A 17,855-nucleotide genomic window follows, 5' to 3' on the forward strand; every position below is an offset into this window, starting at 1 on the left:
TCTTTCTATAAAATCAGAAGAATAATGTGTTAGCTACATTCTCCAGTACTTTCATAATACAGTTATTGGAGGAGGTATTATGCTGCCTTATGAATATGAAAAGTTGTGGTCCAGTGGGAAGAGTTTCCAGCTTATAGGGTCTGTTAATATTTGGTGGTCTTTACCACCAGCAAAATTATTACAGAACGTGAGATTCTTTCTCTTCAGGAGTGTTTTAAGGGCACCTGGGTAGCTCAGTTGGTTAAGCGGCTGCCTTTGGCTCAGGTCATGATCTTGGCATCCTGGGATCGAGCCCCGAGTTGGGCTCCCTGCTCGCAGGGAACCTGCTTCTCTCTCTCCTCCCTGCTCATGCTCTCTTTCACTACCCATCTCTCTCTCTCTCTCTCAGATAAATAAATAAAGTATTTTTTAAAAAAGGAGTGTTTTAAGAACTTATTAGGCTTTCAGAAAGTTATAGATGGTCAGTGATTGAGTGAGGGGAAATGAGGAAGAGTCATAATCATGATCAAACAGGATTGACAGGATTTTTACCTTTACAACTAGGTGGTATCATCTACTGAGGATTAGGAGAGGAACATGTTAGGCAAGTGAGGAGGAAAAGTTTCATTTTAGACATGCTGAGTTTGCAGTGTTTTCTGGACATCCCTTTAGAGGTGTCCAATAGGCAGTTGGATATCCTGGAGTGTTTTTCATACCACCAAGCAATTCTCTAGTTTTCTTTGGACCCCAGCCAGGTGTTGTACAATTTAACCGACACTGTCTACCTGAAGATAGAGTCAGATCCCATAGGTAAAAAGGGTTTAGTCCTACAAGACTGCCCCTCTTCAGGCACCAGTTACAAGTCCAGGTTGTTCTGTGCCTCTGACCAGTCAGCTATAAATCAGAGGTTCTCACAATGCCCTCCTTGGCTTCAGTAATTTGTTAGAATGGTTCACAAAGCTCAGGAAAATCTTATGTTTGCCAGTTTATTATAAAGGATACAGATGAACAGCTGGATGATGAGGTACATAGGACAAGATCCAGAGGTGTTCCAAATGCGGGAACTTCTTTCCCCATGGAATTGGGGTATGCCACCCTCCTAAGACTTGGATGTATTCACTAGCCCAGAAGTTCATTAGCTTTTATTGAGCTTTAATCTCCAGCACCCCCCACCTCCCCACACACACCATTTTTCCCCTTCCCAGAGACTGCTTGGGTAGGACTGGAAGTTCCAACCCTCTAATCACTGGTCTTTCTGGTTACCAGTCTCATCCTGAGGCTCTCTTGGGGCCCTAGCCTAATTGTTTAGTAGCATAAACTCAGGTGTGCCCAAAGGGGGATCCTTATGAATAACCAAAGATACTCCTATCACTTAGGAAATCCCGAGAGTTTTAATAGCTTTGTGCCAGGAACTGGGACAAAGACCACATGTATGTATTTGTACCACAAACATAAAGATCTATTGATTAACCTGGGGTGATCATTGTTTGGGAGTCATCACCATATTGATTAGTGGTTCTAATCTTTTAAGGATATGAGTCTCAACATCCTCTTCCCCAGAAAAACATGCATCTGCCTAAAGATTTACATAATTTCAAGTGGTTCATGATTCCCTGGAACCTATATATCAGTCTTGAGTTAATAATTCCTTTTTTTTTTTAACTGATCCCAAAGTCAGTCACAAAAACATATATAGCAAAATTTAGAGGTCATTTACATTGTAAATGTAAAATGTAAATGTAAAAATTGTAACAATAATAAGGTTTTAAAACTCATACAAGGTATCATGTGGGGACTTGGCCCTGAAGAACCATAATCTTTTGCCCAGAGTATGCTGGTGATCTTCTATGAGGTGTATGATCTCTACAGAAAGGGTTTTGTGTAGCAGATGGTGTAGCAGGCCTGGGGGGAAAAGTGTAGGTTAGCTGGAAATCCATGCTAGGACAAAGTAAGACACTTGGGGAGTCTGGGCACAGGCAAAGTGGAATAGACAGTTTACAAGTGGCCCATGATAGTGGCATGATTGTCACAGGCCACAGTGTGGATGATGGATCAGACAGATCCTTAGTGGTACTGTAGTAGGAAAGCTAATGCATCAATTGTTGGAAGTGGTGGGCTGAGTCTGAGTCAAGCACCATGGATAGCTCCGAGGCAATGGTGTTCACTGTCTCTAAGACTCTGAAGCAAATAAACTTTTTTTTTTTTTTTTTTTTTTTTTTAAATCAGGAGACCGCTAGCCTGTCTGGACACTACCTATTACAAGGTGTACCATGAAAGATGGTACCCAGGATCTCTAAGTCATTATATGATTTCAATCTTGAATAACAATTTGAACTATTCTTGTGGTCCACCCATGTATGGTAGCCTCATTCTGTTTTGTCAAGATTGAGAAGCAAGCATCTGAATACATCCTAGTGGATTTCCAGGGCTCTCTTACCATCTTGGGAAGCATTTAAATGAACCTCAGCCAACCCAAAGAGTATCTTAATCTTTGTAAAACTCCTCACAACCCTCGTCATTCCTGTGCCCCAGAGGTGGTTTTTTTACCTCCTTGAACTTCCATATTATGCTGCTTTGTACCATTGATCCTTACTTAGTTCTTTTTCTCTATCTGGAAGGATCTCTTCTTGGCCCTCAGTCTTCAGACATTCCCATCTACGTTGATGAGTAAATGAATAGAATTTAATAGTGAGAAGGAACCTTGAAGATCATCCAGACCCGGACAACAACTTGTGATTTGACCATACTTTAAAAGGATAAACATTGCAGTACCTGATTAGAAAGAAGCATGAATGCTAAATTCCTTCCAGTTCTTGTGACCACCAAAGCATGTTTATAGCAATTGTTGATATTATAAAAGAGCTATAATAATATTTTATTTCATTAAAAACTCTCTACAGAAAAAGTAAAGTCTACTCTTCATATCCCCTTTAACTGTGCTCTGGTTTTTAAACTATGAAAAAAAATCCCTCTGTGTGAGTGTGAATTATGGAGTCTTTGGAAGAAATCTGCAGATAATCTTTAGTTCATTCTTGTCATTTTTTTTAATTGGGGAAAACTGAGAACTAGAGAGGCAGACTTGCCCACTGTCATATGCTATTATATAAAGTGTTAGAACCATATATCTAAACACCTAATTAAAAAAAAATAAAACAAAACTATGTGCACAGCCTTACATTTTAGAATTTTATTTTCAAACGCTAAGCACTGATTTACTATTTTAAAGTGTTTCCTTAACATGTAAAGTCCAATTTTCAGTGTTATTTATTGAGAGTTCAGGGTTGCCTCTTATCCAGGTAGATTAAAAGTTACGTATTTAAGTATTTTCATGATTGTATTTGTGAAATTTAAAGCTGATTATATTCTAGGAGTCTCAGTTGTCATAATTATTTTACATTCTGTGTAGATAGGACCCACCCAAACTGAAGTGCCATTTTATAAGCCTTCCAAAGTTGCTAGAGGCTGCAAAAAAGCAGGGCTTTGCTTAATGTGGAGAGAGAGGATGCTATGAACCTCTAGAAACACCAAGGTATGAATCCCATGATAAAAAAATAAATAAGTAAAGGATAAAAATAGTTGCAAAAATCCTGCATGACAGGTCTGAAAGAATTTGAGAATCTGATTGAGTTCTAATGAGGCCAGAAGTTTACCAGAATTCAAAAAGTAAAAAAAAAACAACAAAACACCAACATGTTGGGTTTTGAATTGTACGTGGGCATTTTCTTATTTTTCTTCCTTTTGGAAGCAAGTGGGAATCTTGGAATACATAGGGCATGATAGCTGTCTGCAAGGAAAAGGTCAGTCTTTGTTGATGATTTTATTTTTTTGCCCTCAAAATTAGGAAAGAATTGTCTAGCAGTTAATTTTGTTTAATAGTGAAATAAACTGTCTGGCAGAGGAATACTGTGTATCACCAGAACTCTTCAAGCAATGGTGAGGCAGTGTTTAGGATTTTATGAATTTATGTCACCAGAACACAGCCAGAATAAAGGGGGAGACATTTGATTTGAAATTAAGGCACACTTTAGTAAAATACTTTGAAAGTATTGATTTCAGGGGCACCTGGGTGGTGTAGTCAGTTAAGCGTCCAACTCTTGGTTTTTACCTTAGGTCATGATCTCAGGGTTCTGAGATCGAGCCCTGTGTTGGGCTCCACACTCAGCGTGGAGTCGGCTTGGGACTCTCTTCCTCTCCCTCTGCCCCTCCCCACCACTTGCTTGCTCTGTATCTCTATCTAAAATAAATAAATGAGTCTTTCATTAAAAAGTATTGATTTCTGATGTTCTGGTTTATGGCAGCCCTACTCTCTTTAGGCACAAATACAAACATATCTAGTGTCGCTGGGCTTTAAAATGAATAATTGTGAATTTGTGACTGATCTAAGCAGTACACTTATTTGGCATTTCAGAAATTGTCAGTGACTAAAGCATTTTTTTGGACTGAGAGTTTTGGAGGTGTCAGAAAATCAAATTTTGGTTTCACATTATTTGGGGAATGGATAAGAGATTTTGGCATTTCCAGTTGACTGGAACTTAACTAAGAGCTGTTTCAGTTGGTGGCTCCCAGCACTGCCAGACTCCACGCCCCCTTTTAAAATATACTTTGTAGTATCTCCTTGGCTATCCTGAAGTGAAATTCATAGATAAGTTAACTGTTCTCATGTGTTACTTTTATGTTATTTTTATTTATTTTTTAAAGATTTTATTGATTGAGTGATTGAGTGTGAGTGAGGGGAGGGGCAGAGAGAGAAGGAGAATCCCTAGCAGGCTCCAGGCCCAGTTCGGAGCCCAACACATGGCTGGATTTCATGACCCTGAGTTCATGACCTGAGCCAGAATCAAGAGTCAAGACACTTAACTAACTGAGCTACCCAGGTGCCCCTCACGTGTTACTTTTAAAGAGTTGGCGTTATGGGCGCCTGGGTGGCTCAGTCAGTTAAGCGTCTGCCTTTGGCTCAGGTCATGATCCCGGTGCCCTGGGACTGAGTCCCCACCCCACGCATTGGGCTCCCGGCTCAGCAGGGAGTCTGCTTCTCCCTCTCTTTCTCTCTCTCTCACTCTGCCCCTCTCTAACTTGTTCTCTCTTGCGCTGTCTTGCATGCTCTCTCTCTCTAAAATAAATAAAATCTTAAAAAAATATAAAGAGTTGGCATTATGCCCCAGGTAGTATTAAGGGAGAAAGAGCAGGAAACGATACAATTTGAATAGTACTCAGGGAGAACTATAATAGAAAGAAGTTATTACCAGTAGTGATATATTTGCAGGTGTACTAATTTGGCTGTGACTGTGACTGCTACATTACAGGCTGATATAGATTGGATGTAACGACTACTTAAATACAGTAAGTGGTGTTGTTTTTTATGTGACTTTCTGAAATGAACAATTTTTGGTAAAGTTCCGCACAAGGTAAATTACATTACAGCTTTTTCGTTATTCATATGGGAGTGGCATTCTTGGGAAAATTATTTACTGTAAAATACAAAACATATTTTGTGTTTATATGTAAAATGGAGTTAGATTCTAGGCTCAGGTAATTAATTTTTAAAATTTTGTTTTTGCCCTACGTGACTGCAAAGTCTTTTGGATGTGGGCCCATTGTCCCATACATTGCAGAACATCCATCCACCTTCTTAGTCCTTGCCTGCTAGATATCAGTAGTACCCATTGGCATTTTGACAACCAGAATCACTTACATGAATTTATAAAATGTGTCTTAGGAAATAGTGCTGTTCCTGTTTAGAGCTGCTGAGAGCCTGGGAATTTCTGAGTGGTGTATCTTATTGTATCTCCCTCTTTCTCTCCTGCCCTTTTCCTTCCCCCCAGCTTGTAAGAGTATATAATATAAGGACATGGAAATAAAATGTGCTAGTAAATGTTTTTCCCCTAGTGTGTATAGTCTTCTAATATTCTTATTTATTACATTTATTGCTTTTTGTCTTTCTCCCCCTGCTGAAATGTAAGCTCTGCAAAGGTGGGTTGGGGGGTGGTAGGGTATCTTTTTTCCTTACCTAGAACAAAAGTGCTGCATAGTTGTTTTAAGTATTTGTTGACTGAATTAAAGGGTACAACTTCAGCTTTGTTTTGGATTCCCAAGTGTATACTATATACTATATCATTATAATTCTAAATGGCATTTCACAAACACACCACATTGCTTCAGAACTCTCTTGTGCATGTATTCTGCTCTCCACCTAGAGTCCTTGTCTTTTTTTCCTCCCTTTTTCATCTAGCAAAATAATACTAGTTTTTCAGATTAATCATCCTCATCCCTTAGATATCACCTCCCATTCCACCCCTCACTTTAGTTCTTAATTATATCTTCAACTTTCTTTTTATCTTGTATCCACTTACTACCTTTATCCTATGTTATAAGTTACACTTGTAAGTTACATATATCTGTTTTCTTTCTGTGCTTTGGGGTAAGGGATTCTTATCTCTTACCAGCACCTAGTGTAATGCCTGATTAATTAAAGATACATGTTGAATTTCAATCTGAAATAGGTTTTAAATGGAATCTTCATAGAGTTGAAGCATTCTGTACTTTTAGTTGTGTTTCTTTCATCTCTCCCCAAATCTAAGATTTATCCTTACGGTGCTGAATGACGAACATTATGAACAATTTTATCTTGAAGTTTCTAGTAATTTGTGGAATAATTGAGATATTAAATTTTGATTGGCAATTACTAATTTAAATATTTCTTAGGGGTCAGAATTTCCCATTGAGAATTGTTACATTTTTATTTCTAAAAATCATGTGGTACAAGTGAGAAAATAGATAGGAAAATGTTTTGTAAACTAACATACTAAGCAAGTGTCAGGTATTATAAAACTATCCCCCTTTTCTTCTGGGTTGGTTGTATGGGAGGGAGAACACTATCCATTGATTATTTCTTAAACTGTAATTGCTATTGTTAACTGTGATTTATGTTCTCTCTGAGTCCATGGTAACACCTACAGTTATGGAATATATAAAAATGCACATATATTACTTTTATACATTTTTAGTGGATTTTAAAAGTCTCAAATAATGGAAGTTTGGGTTTTTAAGTTCAGCTCTCAGATGCATATTTATTTCTTGCTAAGTGCATAGCTTGCTCTGGGAAAAAGGTATCAGGTAAGAAAATGTATCTTTGAAAAAACAACAAAAGAAAAAGTATCTGTCTGAATAATTAGGCTTTAACCATGAATATAAATCCAAGGGAATCATTAGTGTACTTGTTAAAGCAATTATCTTTTTTATACAAAAATATAATTTCCCTGAAATCAGTATTTGAATGGTACTTTGACATGGAGTTTTCCTGTATGTTCTCTCATTTGTTTCACCCTCTATGTGGTAACATCACCATTTTATAATTGAAGAAACAGTCTTAAATTTTTATTTTTGCCTTAAGTCACAAAGCTAGTAAGTAGTAGAATGAGGACTCAAACCCAAGTCTTCAAATGCCAGATCATTTGTTCTTTCTACCACACAATTCTTGAGTATGTTAGAAATAAAGAACATTGTATTTTAATGAAATGTGCATACGGCAAGACCTCATTGCCAAATGAAATAAATAGTTTGTTATTTTCTTATTAATATTTACTGTTACTCTTCATTTTCTAATAAACTCATTGTTTTACTTCAAGTTCTAAAACAGCAGTTGAAAACTTTTATAGCTCTTAATTTTTAAGTTAAATCCCATATATGGCAAGTCTGGAATTTAGTAATTTGGCATTCAAAACCTTTTCTTAAAAATGTGGTTTTCTTCCCCAAATGACAGGGAAATGTTTATTTTCATTTATTGAGGTATAATTGGCATACAGTATTATATTAGTTTCAGGTGTATAACATAGTGATTTGACATTTCTGTGCATTGTGAAATGGTCACCAAAATATGTCTACCATCTGTCCCCTTACAAAGTTAATACAGTGTTATTGACTCTATTTCTCATGTTCCATGCTGTACATTACATCCCATGATGTGTATTTTATTACTGGAACTATATATTTATTGATTCCCCTCATCCATTTGGCCTGCTGCCATCCCCCCTCCCCCCCAATCTCTTCTCTCTATCTATGAGTCTGGGTTTCATTTTGTTTTGTTTGTTTTGTTTTTTAGATTCTACATATAAGTGAAAACATGAATTATTTGTCTTTCTTTATCAGACTTATCTCACTTAGCATAATACCTTCAGGGTCCATCCATGTTGTTACAGATGCCATGATTTCATTCTCTTTTATGTCTGAGTAATATTCCATAGTATATACTGTTGACCCTTGAACAACATGAGGGTTAGGACACTGATTCCCCTCCCCCATGCAGTCAGAAATCCACATATAACTTTTGACTCCCCACAAACTTAACTACTACTAGCCTGTTTTTGAACAGAAGACTTATAATGTAGTCAAATATCACATATATTGTGTATGTTATATACTGTATTCTTACAATAAAGTAAGTAGAGAAAAAAATATTAAAATCATAGGGAAGAAAAATACGTATATAGTACTATAAAAAAATCTGCACATAAGTGGACCTGTGAAATTCAAACCCTTGTTGTTTAAGGGTCAATTATACATGCTACATCTTCTTTATCCATTAGTACATTAAGGGACACGTAGGTTTTTTTCATACCTTGGCTATTGTAAATAATGCTGTGAACATAGGGGTGCATATATCTTTCTAAATTAGTGTTTTTGTTTTTCTCAGTTAGATACCCAATAGTGGACTTGCTGGATTATGTGGTAGCTGTGTTTTTAGTTTTTTTGAGGAACCTTTATACCATTTTCCATAGTGCCTGCACCAATTTATATTCTCTGCAGTGCACAAGGATTTCCTATTCTCCACAGTGTTGCCAACACTTGTTATTTCTTGTGTTTTTTATTCTAGCCATTCTGACAGCTGTAAGGTGGTAGCTCATTATAGGTTTGATTTGCATTTCCCTGATGATTAAAGATTTTGAGCATCTTTTCATAGGTCTGTTGGCCATCTGTATGTATTCTTAGGAAAATGTCTATTCAGATCCTCTGCCCATTTTTTTAAATTGGATTGTTTTTTTGTTACTGGGTTATATGAGTTCTTTGTATATATTAAATATTAACCCCTGATAGGATATATGATTTGCAAATATCTCCTCTCATTTAGTAGGTTTTCTTTTTGTTTTATTGATGGTTTCTTTTGCTGTGCTGAAGCTTTTTAGTATGATGTATTCACATTTGTTCACTTTTGCTTTTGTTTCTGTTGCCTTTGGAGTCATATCTAAAAAAACATTGCTGAGACCATTGTCAAGGAGCTTACTGCCTGTGTTTTCTTATAGGAGTTTTATGGTTTGAGGTTGTACATTCAAGTTTTTAATCTATTTAAAGTTGTTTTTATATATAGTGTAAAATAGCTGTCCAGTTTTATTATTTTGCCTTGTGGTTATTCAGTTTTCCCAACATAATTTAGAAACTGACCTTTCCCACTGTATGTTCTTGGCTCCTTTGTTATAAGTTAATTGACCATATCTAAGTGAGTTTATTTCTGGGCTCTCTATTGTGTTCTGTTGATCTGTGTGTGTTTTTGTGATATTACTGTACTGTTTTGATTACTATAGCTTTGCAGTGTAATTTGAAACCAGGGAGCAAGATACTCCTGGCTTAGTTTTGTTTTTTTCCTCTCAAGGTTGTTTTGGCTATTCGAGGTCTTTTGTAGTTCCATATACATCTTAGACTTATTTGTTCTCATTCTATGAAAAATGTTGTCGGAATTTTAAGAGATTGAATTGAATCTGTAGATTGCTTTAGGTAATATGGATATTTTAACAATATTGATTTTTGCACTTTATGAGCACAGAATATTTTTCCATTTATTGGTGTCTTCAGTTTCTTTCGCCGGTATCTATAGTTTTCAGCGTATGGATCTTTTACCTCCTTGGTTAAGTTTATTCCTAGGCATTTTATTCTTTTTGTTGTAATTATAAATGGGATTGTTTACTTGACTTCTCTTTCTGATAGTTCATTATTAGTTTTTATGTATTAATTTTGTATCCTGCAAGTTTATTGAATTCCTTTATTAGTTTTAACAGTTTTTTGGTGGAATCTATGGATTTTCTATATATAATATATCACCTGCAATTAGTGACCATTTGAATTTTTCCTTTCCAATATTATGCCTTTTCTTTTTCTTGCCTAATTGCTGTGGCTAGGACTTCTAGTACTATGTTGAATACAAGTGGAAAGAGTGGGCTTCCTTGTCTTGTTCCTGATCTTAGTGAAAAAGCTTTCAGCTTTTCACCATTGAGTATATTAGCTGTGGGTTTGTCATGTATGGCCTTTATTATTTTGAAGTATGTTTCCTCTATATCCACTTTGTGAGAGTTTTTTTTTAAAAAAACGGATGTTGAATTTTGTCAAATGCTTTTTCTGTACCTATTGAGATGATCATGTAATTTTTATTTTTAATTTTGTTAATATTAGTGTGTGACATTGGTGGAAGTTGAACGATCCTCGTATCCTGGCGTAAGTCCCACTTGATCATGATGTGTGATCCTTTTGATACATTGTAGAGTTCAGTGTGGTAATATTTTGTTGAGGATTATTGCATCTGTGTTCATCAGGGATGTTGGCCTGTAATTTTCTTTTTTCATGGTGTCCTTGTCTGGTTTTGTATCAGGGTCATGCCTGCCTCATAAAATGAGTTTGGGAGCTTTTCCTCCTCTTGTATTTTTGGAAGGAGTTTGAGGAGGATCAACTTAAATCTTTGAATTAATCTTCAGGAATTCACCAATAAAGCTGTCTGGTCACGGACATTTGTTTGTTGGGATATTTTTGATTACTGATTGAATGTTTTTACTAGTAATCAGTCTGTTCTGATTTTCTATTTCTTTCTATTTCTATTTCTTCGATTCAGTCTTGGAAGATTTTAAATTTCTAGAAATTTATCCATTTCTTCTGTCTTATTTAATCTGTTGGCACATAACTATACATAGTAGTCTCATGATTTCATATTTCTGTGGTATCAGTTGTAACTTCCCTTCTTTCATTTCTAATTTTGAGTTTCCTCTACTTTTTCTTGGTGTGCCTAACTAGAAGTTTGTCCATTTTATTTCTGTTTTCGAAGAACTGGCTCTTAATTTCATTGATCTTTTCTATGTCTTTTAGTCTTTGTTTTATTTATTTCCACTCTGATCTTTATTATTTCCTTCCTTATGCTAACTTTGGGCTTTGTTCTTTTTCTAGTTCCTTTAGTGTAAAGTTAAATTTTTCAGTTGAGATTTCTCTTGAGGGAGGCTTGTATTGTTATGAACTTCCCTCTTAGACCCGCTTTTGCTGCATCTCCTAGATTTTGCTATGTTGTATTTCTGTTTACATTTGTCTCTAGGTGTTTTTTGATTTCTTCTCTGTAGTTGTTTAGTGAACATGTTTAATCCCCATGTATTTGTAATTCTAGTTTTTCCTTGTAATTGACTTCTAGTCTCATACCATTGTGTTCAGAAAGATGCTTTGCACGATTTCTGTCTTCCTGATACTGAGACTTGTCGGGTAGCCTAATATGTGATCTGTCTTGAAGAATATTCCATGTGCACTTGAGAGGTATGTATATTCTGCTGCTTTTGGATGGAATGTTCTGTATGTGTCTATTAAGTCCATCTGGTCTAATACATGATTTAAGACCAATGTTTTCTTATTGATTTTCTCTCTGGATAATCAATCCATTGATGTAAGCAGGGGTGTTAAAATCCCCTACTGGTATTGGTATTGCTGTCAGTTTCTCCTTTTATGTCTGTATTTGACGTGTGTATTTTGGAGCTTCTCTTTTGGGTGCATATATATTTATAAATGGCTTACCTTCTTGTTGGATTGACGTCTTTATTATTATGTAGTGTTTCTTTTTGTCCCTTATTACAGTCTTTGTTTTAAAGGCTATTTTGTCTGATGTGAGGATAGCTATGCTGGTTTTCTTTTTTTTTTTCCATTTGCATGGGATATCTGTTTCATTCCTTCACTTTCAGGTTCTGTATCTTTTTGTCCTTCTGAATTGAGTCTCTTATTGGTCTCTTTAAAAAAAAAAATCTAGCTACTCTGTGTCTTTTGGTTGGAGAATTTAATCCATTTACGTTTAAAGTTACTATTGTTAGGTATGTACTTATTGCCATTTTTTCATTGTTTTCTGGCTTTGTTTAGTTCTTCTCTATTCCTTTTTTCTTTTCTTTTTTCCCTTGTGGTTTGATGACTTTCTTTAGTGTTATGTTTAGATTCCTTTCTTATTTTGTGTATTTACCATAAGTTTTTGCTTTGTGGTTACAGCAAGGTTCACATATATCATCTTGTGTATGTAATATATTTTAAGTTGATTGCAACTTAAATTTAAACACGTTACAAAACTTTATATTTTTACTTTCTCCTACCCCACATTTTATGCCCTTCATGTCACTTTTTACGTCTTTTTATTTTATGTATCTCTTGGCTAATTATTTTAGTTTTAGTTTATTTTATCATGTTTGTTTCTTAATCTTCTTAATAGCTTTATAAGTGATTAATACACTACTATGTATTTACCTTTTTCAGTGAGAATTTTTGCTTTTGTATACTCTGTTGTTATTAATTAGTGTCACTTCTTTTCAGCTTAAAGAAGTCCCTTTAATATTTCTTGTAAGGCTGGCTTAGTAGTGATGAACTTCTTTAGGTTTTGTTTGGAGAACTATCTCTCTTTCAATGATATTTTGCTGAATGATAATCTTGTTGGGTATTCTTGGTTGGAGATTTTTATCCTTTCAGCACACTGAAAGTGCTGCCTCCTGGTTTGCCTCGGTCTTCTGGTTTGCAAAGTTTCTACTTCTAAATCTGCTGATAACCTATGGGTTTCCCTTGAACATAACAATTTTGCTTTTCTCGTGCTGCTTTTAAGATTCTCTATTTTTAACTTTTGACATTTTTTTTTAGATTATTTATTTATTTATTTGACAGAGATAGAGACAGCCAGTGAGAGAGGGAACACAAGCAGGGGGAGTGGGAGAGGAAGAAGCAGGCTCACAGCGGAGGAGCCTAATGTGGGGCTCGATCTCATAACACCGGGATCACGCCCTGAGCCGAAGGCAGACGCTTAACCACTGTGCCACCCAGGCGCCCCTTAACTTTTGACATTTTAATTATAATTTGTCTTAGTGTGGCTCTCACTGGGTCCATTTTCTTTAGAACTCTCTAGGCTTCCTGGACCTGGATATCTATTTCCTTCTTTAGGAGAGTTTTCAGCCATTATTTCTTCAAATAAGTTTTTTGCCCCTTTATCTTTATTTTCTCCTTCTGGGATCCCCTGTAATGCAAGTGTTATTCCACTTGATGTTGTTCCATAGGTCCCTTATTTTCATTAAAAAAGAATTTTTTTTTTTTTCCTTTTGCTGCTCTGTTTGGGTGAGTTCCATTGATTTATCTTCCGGCTCACTGATCTGTACTTCTACTTCTTCCAGGGTATTGAATCCCTCCAGTGTATTTTTTCAATTCAGTTATTATATTCTTCAGCTTTGTGACTTCTCTTTGGTAGTTTCTCTTTGTTGAAGTTCACTCTGTGTTCGTCCATTCTTTCAAGTTCGATGAACATTATGACCATTATTTTGAATTCCTTATCAGGTAGATTACTTGTCTCCATATCATTAAGGTCTTTTTCTGAGGTTTTGTCTCGTTCTTTTGTTTGAAACATATTTCACTGTTTCCTCATTTTGTTTGACTATCTGCATTTGTTTCTGTCAGGCAAAACAGCTATCTTTCTCAGTTTTGAAGGAGTGTTTTTTTTTCTTCCAAGATCTTATTTATTTATTAGAGAGAGCATGCCTGCAAGCAGAGGGGAGAGTCATGGGGGAGGGAGAAAAATCTCAAGCAGACTCTGTGCTGAATACGGAACCCAGTGTGGAGCTTGATCCCATGACCCTGAGATCACAACCTGAGGCAAAACCGAGAATCAGATGCCCAACCGACTGAGCCACCCCATCGCCCCTTGAAGGAATGGTTTTAGGTAGGTTCTGATTCTTCTCCTTCAACCTTGTCCTAGCTCTTGGTTGTCTCTTGCACCTTTATGATTGTCTAAACTGCCTGATTTATTCTTGATGTGCCCCCATTGTTGTGGATGTGCCAAGACTTGTCAGCAATCCAAGAGAAGGAATCTCTTTTAGCATCTAGTTTCAGGCTGATTGGAAGTCAGTCCTTCAGGTGGCAGCTTTTCAAGTGTGCAAATATATGTGGTCCTGTGGGGCTGCAGTTGTAATTCATGTGGGCCTCCAGACCAGACGATCTGGAGGTGTCTCCAGGGCAACAGTTGAAAAGTCTGGGTTCCAGACAAGTGAATAAACTCCTTCCTGGGGAGTCTTGCCAAGCCATAGCAAGACCAAGGTGGTAAACAAGTATGGTGTTTCCCTGGGAGTACCTTTTTAGCCTCTAGATGTGTGGGAAACTTGATGCCTATTCTATAGGCTAAAGCACCGGGCCAAGCAAATAGCCTTATTTTACAGGAAGACTGAGGTTGTGTTTCAGTCTTCTGTCTCTGCAGTGCCCTGGGGGTGGTGGCCTGCTATAAGAACTGTCTATCCAGTTGTTGTAGTCCTGTACAGCTCTGGAAAACCAACCCTCTTGGCCACCAGGGCCAGATAATCAAGAGATGTTCCTTGTATGGATTGTGTGTACCTGCTGGCTTTAGCAAGGCAGCCAGAGAGTGTGGTATGTGGGGCAGACTCACAGGCTTCAGAGAAGGAGCAGAAAAACGTCTTGTCTGTGATTACCAGTGGGCTTCAACAATGCTGTGAGAAAGTGCCTTTTCTTTGTGTGTGCTCCAGCTTTAGGTTGGAAGTGGGAGAATGTCACTGCCACTGATGTTTACCAGCCCCAGCTAGGGGGCAGGGGAATATCACAACCACTTGCACTTGTGGACTTGAAGTAGGGAGCAGGAGAACTCGGAGACCATTTATTTGCACTTGCCTGCTCTAGCCAGGGAGCAGGGTAGCACTCCAACCACCCATGCTCTCTGGCCTCTACAAGTGCCAGGACCACTCACCCCCACGCATCCCAGCAAGGCAGTAGAAGGGTGCTGTGTCCGAGGTTACCCACCTGTGCTAGCATAGCAGTCTCTGTGGAGATTGCAACAATGGTGTCAGCTAGAACCTCTGTCTCTGGGGAGCATCTCAGCTGTCCCTCACCCCTCTAGTTGATGCCTCTAGATCAGCAAATGATTCTCCTTCATGTATAATCTATGTGCTTCTCAAACTGCTGTTTTTTCTGGGTCCTAGGAGAATGAAACCACGTATGAGCCCTCCAAGAGGGAAATCTCAGTTTCCTATAGCACTTTGGGACCCCTGGGTATTAGCACCATTGGTTTTCTAAGACATTGTGGGGACTTGTCTTCCTGGTATAGATCTCAGAGGCCAGGGTGCCCAATGTGCGCACCAACCCCTTCCTCCTCTGGGAGAAGCACCTAACTGGTAAGATCCTTACCTGTTGTATGCCATGCCAGAGGTAGGGTTTTTTGCAAGACCGTTTCTCGTCCTCTCTTACCCAACCAGATGTGATCCTTCTATCCTTTGTCGTGAAAAACATTTCATCTAGTTTTTAGATCTTTTTAAGAGGGAGATGGTCCATATGTTGCTGTATTGGTGTGTTCATGGGAAGAGATGAGTTCAGGATTTTGGCATTTGCTGAGGCTGGCATGGGTGGTTGGAGTGCTTCCCCCCCCCCCCCCGCCACCGACTCCCTGGCTGGTATAGGCGTGTGCAAATGGTCACAGTTCTCCCTCTTCCTAGCTAAAGTCTGCCATCTTGCATCCTCCTCCCAAAAGGCAGGGTTTTAATTCACCCCAGTCATGGATAGCTTATTCAGAGGGGTAATTAGAAATTGTTTTAGTTTGCCTGTTCAGGATGTTTGACCAGTTTTCTGAGGTATAACTTTTGCCTCTTTTGTACTACTGAAGAATTAAAGGTAGCATGATCATACAGCCTGATTTGTTTCTAGCACTTTTCATTTATGTGTATTACTCTGTGATAATGATTAAGAGTGCCCTCTTTCACTCTTTAAAATTATCCTAGCTTGGATGATAAATCTGAAGGTGTCTTAGTTATCTATGATATTGTTATGTTACAAATTACCTGGAAACTTAGCTGCTTAAAACTGTGTTTATTATCTCACAGTTTCTGTAGGTCAGAAATTCAGGTGTGGCTTAGCTGGTGCCTCTGCCCCAAAGTTTCTGGAGAAGGTGTTAGCAGGAGCCATGTTTTGTTTTTTTTGTTCTTATTTCTGGTTTTTTGTTTTGTTTAAGATTTATTTATTTGAGAGAGAGGGAGAGCGAGCATGAGTTGGGAGAAGGGCAGAGGGAGAGGGAGAGGGAGAGAGAGAACTCTCAAGCTGACTCCATCCCGGGACCCTGGGATCATGACCTGAGCCAAAATCTGGAGTTGGCCACTGAACTAACTGAGCCACCCAGGTACCTGTAGCAGGAGCCATGTTTTACCTGGAAGCTCAGTTGAGAGAGAATCTATCCAAGCTCACTCACATGGTTATTGGCAGGATTTAGTTCCATGTGGGCTGTTGGACTAAGGGCTTCGTCTGGAGGCCTCCCGCAGTTCCATTCTGTGTGAGCCTCTCCATGGCACAGCATGGCAGCTGGCTTTTCACACACACATACCAGACTCTGAAGTGACATCCTGTCATCTCCACTGCATTCTCTTTGCTAGAATCAAGTACCAGCCGGTGGGTATCATTGGGGGCCACTTAGAGGCTGCCTAACCCTAATAAAAGGGAAATTGTTTCCATTAATACTTCTCCATAATGGAATGCAACTCATTACCTGTTTCTGTTTTTGTTTTCCTGCAAGAAGAAATTTGCTTCAGGATTTTCTTTTTATAGTGATCAGTACCTGTTTGTACACACAGTGGATTCAGATCTTCTTAGAGTTAACTCTTAATTCACAAATTTGGTATCTACAAACTTTCTATTAAAGGGATCCATGTACATTTTGATGTAATATAATTTCAGGGGGTGCTAGTAAGCATAAAACATCACAGGTTTTTAATATATACATTGGTGGTGGTTTTATTGCAGCTTTGAGTGTGTAAAATGAGTTCAGATCCAGGTTTTAAGGGCTTACTAGGTCATTTGTTTGAAGCCTTGTGCCAAAAGGCGGAGGTCACAGTTTGCCCTTGGCTAGCGTTGCTCTCCTTTATGGGCACAGGCTGTACCTTGAGCTTTAGCTGGCCGCTTGGCACATTCACTTAGTTAGTTGGAAGGATGGAAGAATCACCATGCATACAGCTAATGGAAGCTACAGAAAGCAATTTAAAAGGGCATTGGTGTTTTTGTTGTTGTTGTTGTTATTTTAAGTAGGCTCCATGACCAGTGTGGAGCCCAGTGTGGGGCTTGAACTCACCACCGTTGAGATGAAGATCTGAGCTTAGATCAAGAGTTGGACACTTAACTAAGCTACCCAGGTGCCCCATAAAAGGGCACAGGTGTTTTGACATGAAGGTGAAGCCACATCTTGAAAGGACAGAACATCAGAAACCTTCCTAACTTTCTTGTCTGTATGGGCAGGAGGAAAGGAGGAACCCCCATGCTTCTCATATTTCTGGAGTAAATAAGAAGTGCCCAGATTAAACTGTCACTCCCCACATTGAAGAAGAGCCTCAAAGTTCTTTCCACCCCTACCGCCCCCGCACACTCCTACTCTTTCCCTTGAGGTCATCAGGATTGAGCTTTTTGTGTCTGTTTACATTAACTACCACAAGAAGCTCCGGGCTCTAGGGTCATTCCTTATGTGCATTTAACTCTTCACTTTCAATCCAGATCCCTTGCCTTTCTCTTGCCTCTTCTCTGAACATTCCTTCATCTTTTTTGTTTAGACCAAACTGGGATTTTCCACCGATGATACTTTTTCCCAGCTT

At 38.1% G+C, this 17,855-nt stretch overlaps 1 protein-coding gene across 4 annotated transcripts in view; it reads left to right on the top strand.

The window, feature by feature from the left end:
* Positions 1-17,855, top strand: part of ARMC8 (armadillo repeat containing 8) — a 105,584-nt gene that overhangs the window by 6,184 nt on the left and 81,545 nt on the right. Inside the window, exon 1 of one of the 4 annotated variants that reach the window (XM_045791845.2) lies at positions 13,767-13,948. The exons of the other annotated variants lie outside the window; for them this stretch is intronic. The gene's annotated coding sequence lies outside the window, so the exon portion shown is untranslated. Of the gene's footprint in view, positions 1-13,766; positions 13,949-17,855 lie in introns of those variants that run through there. 4 annotated transcript variants of the gene reach the window in all.

Source organism: Ursus americanus, chromosome 20 (assembly GCF_024610735.1).
Source record: "Ursus americanus isolate L20-20 chromosome 20, mUrsAme1.1.p, whole genome shotgun sequence".
Taxonomy (NCBI): Eukaryota; Metazoa; Chordata; class Mammalia; order Carnivora; family Ursidae; genus Ursus; species Ursus americanus.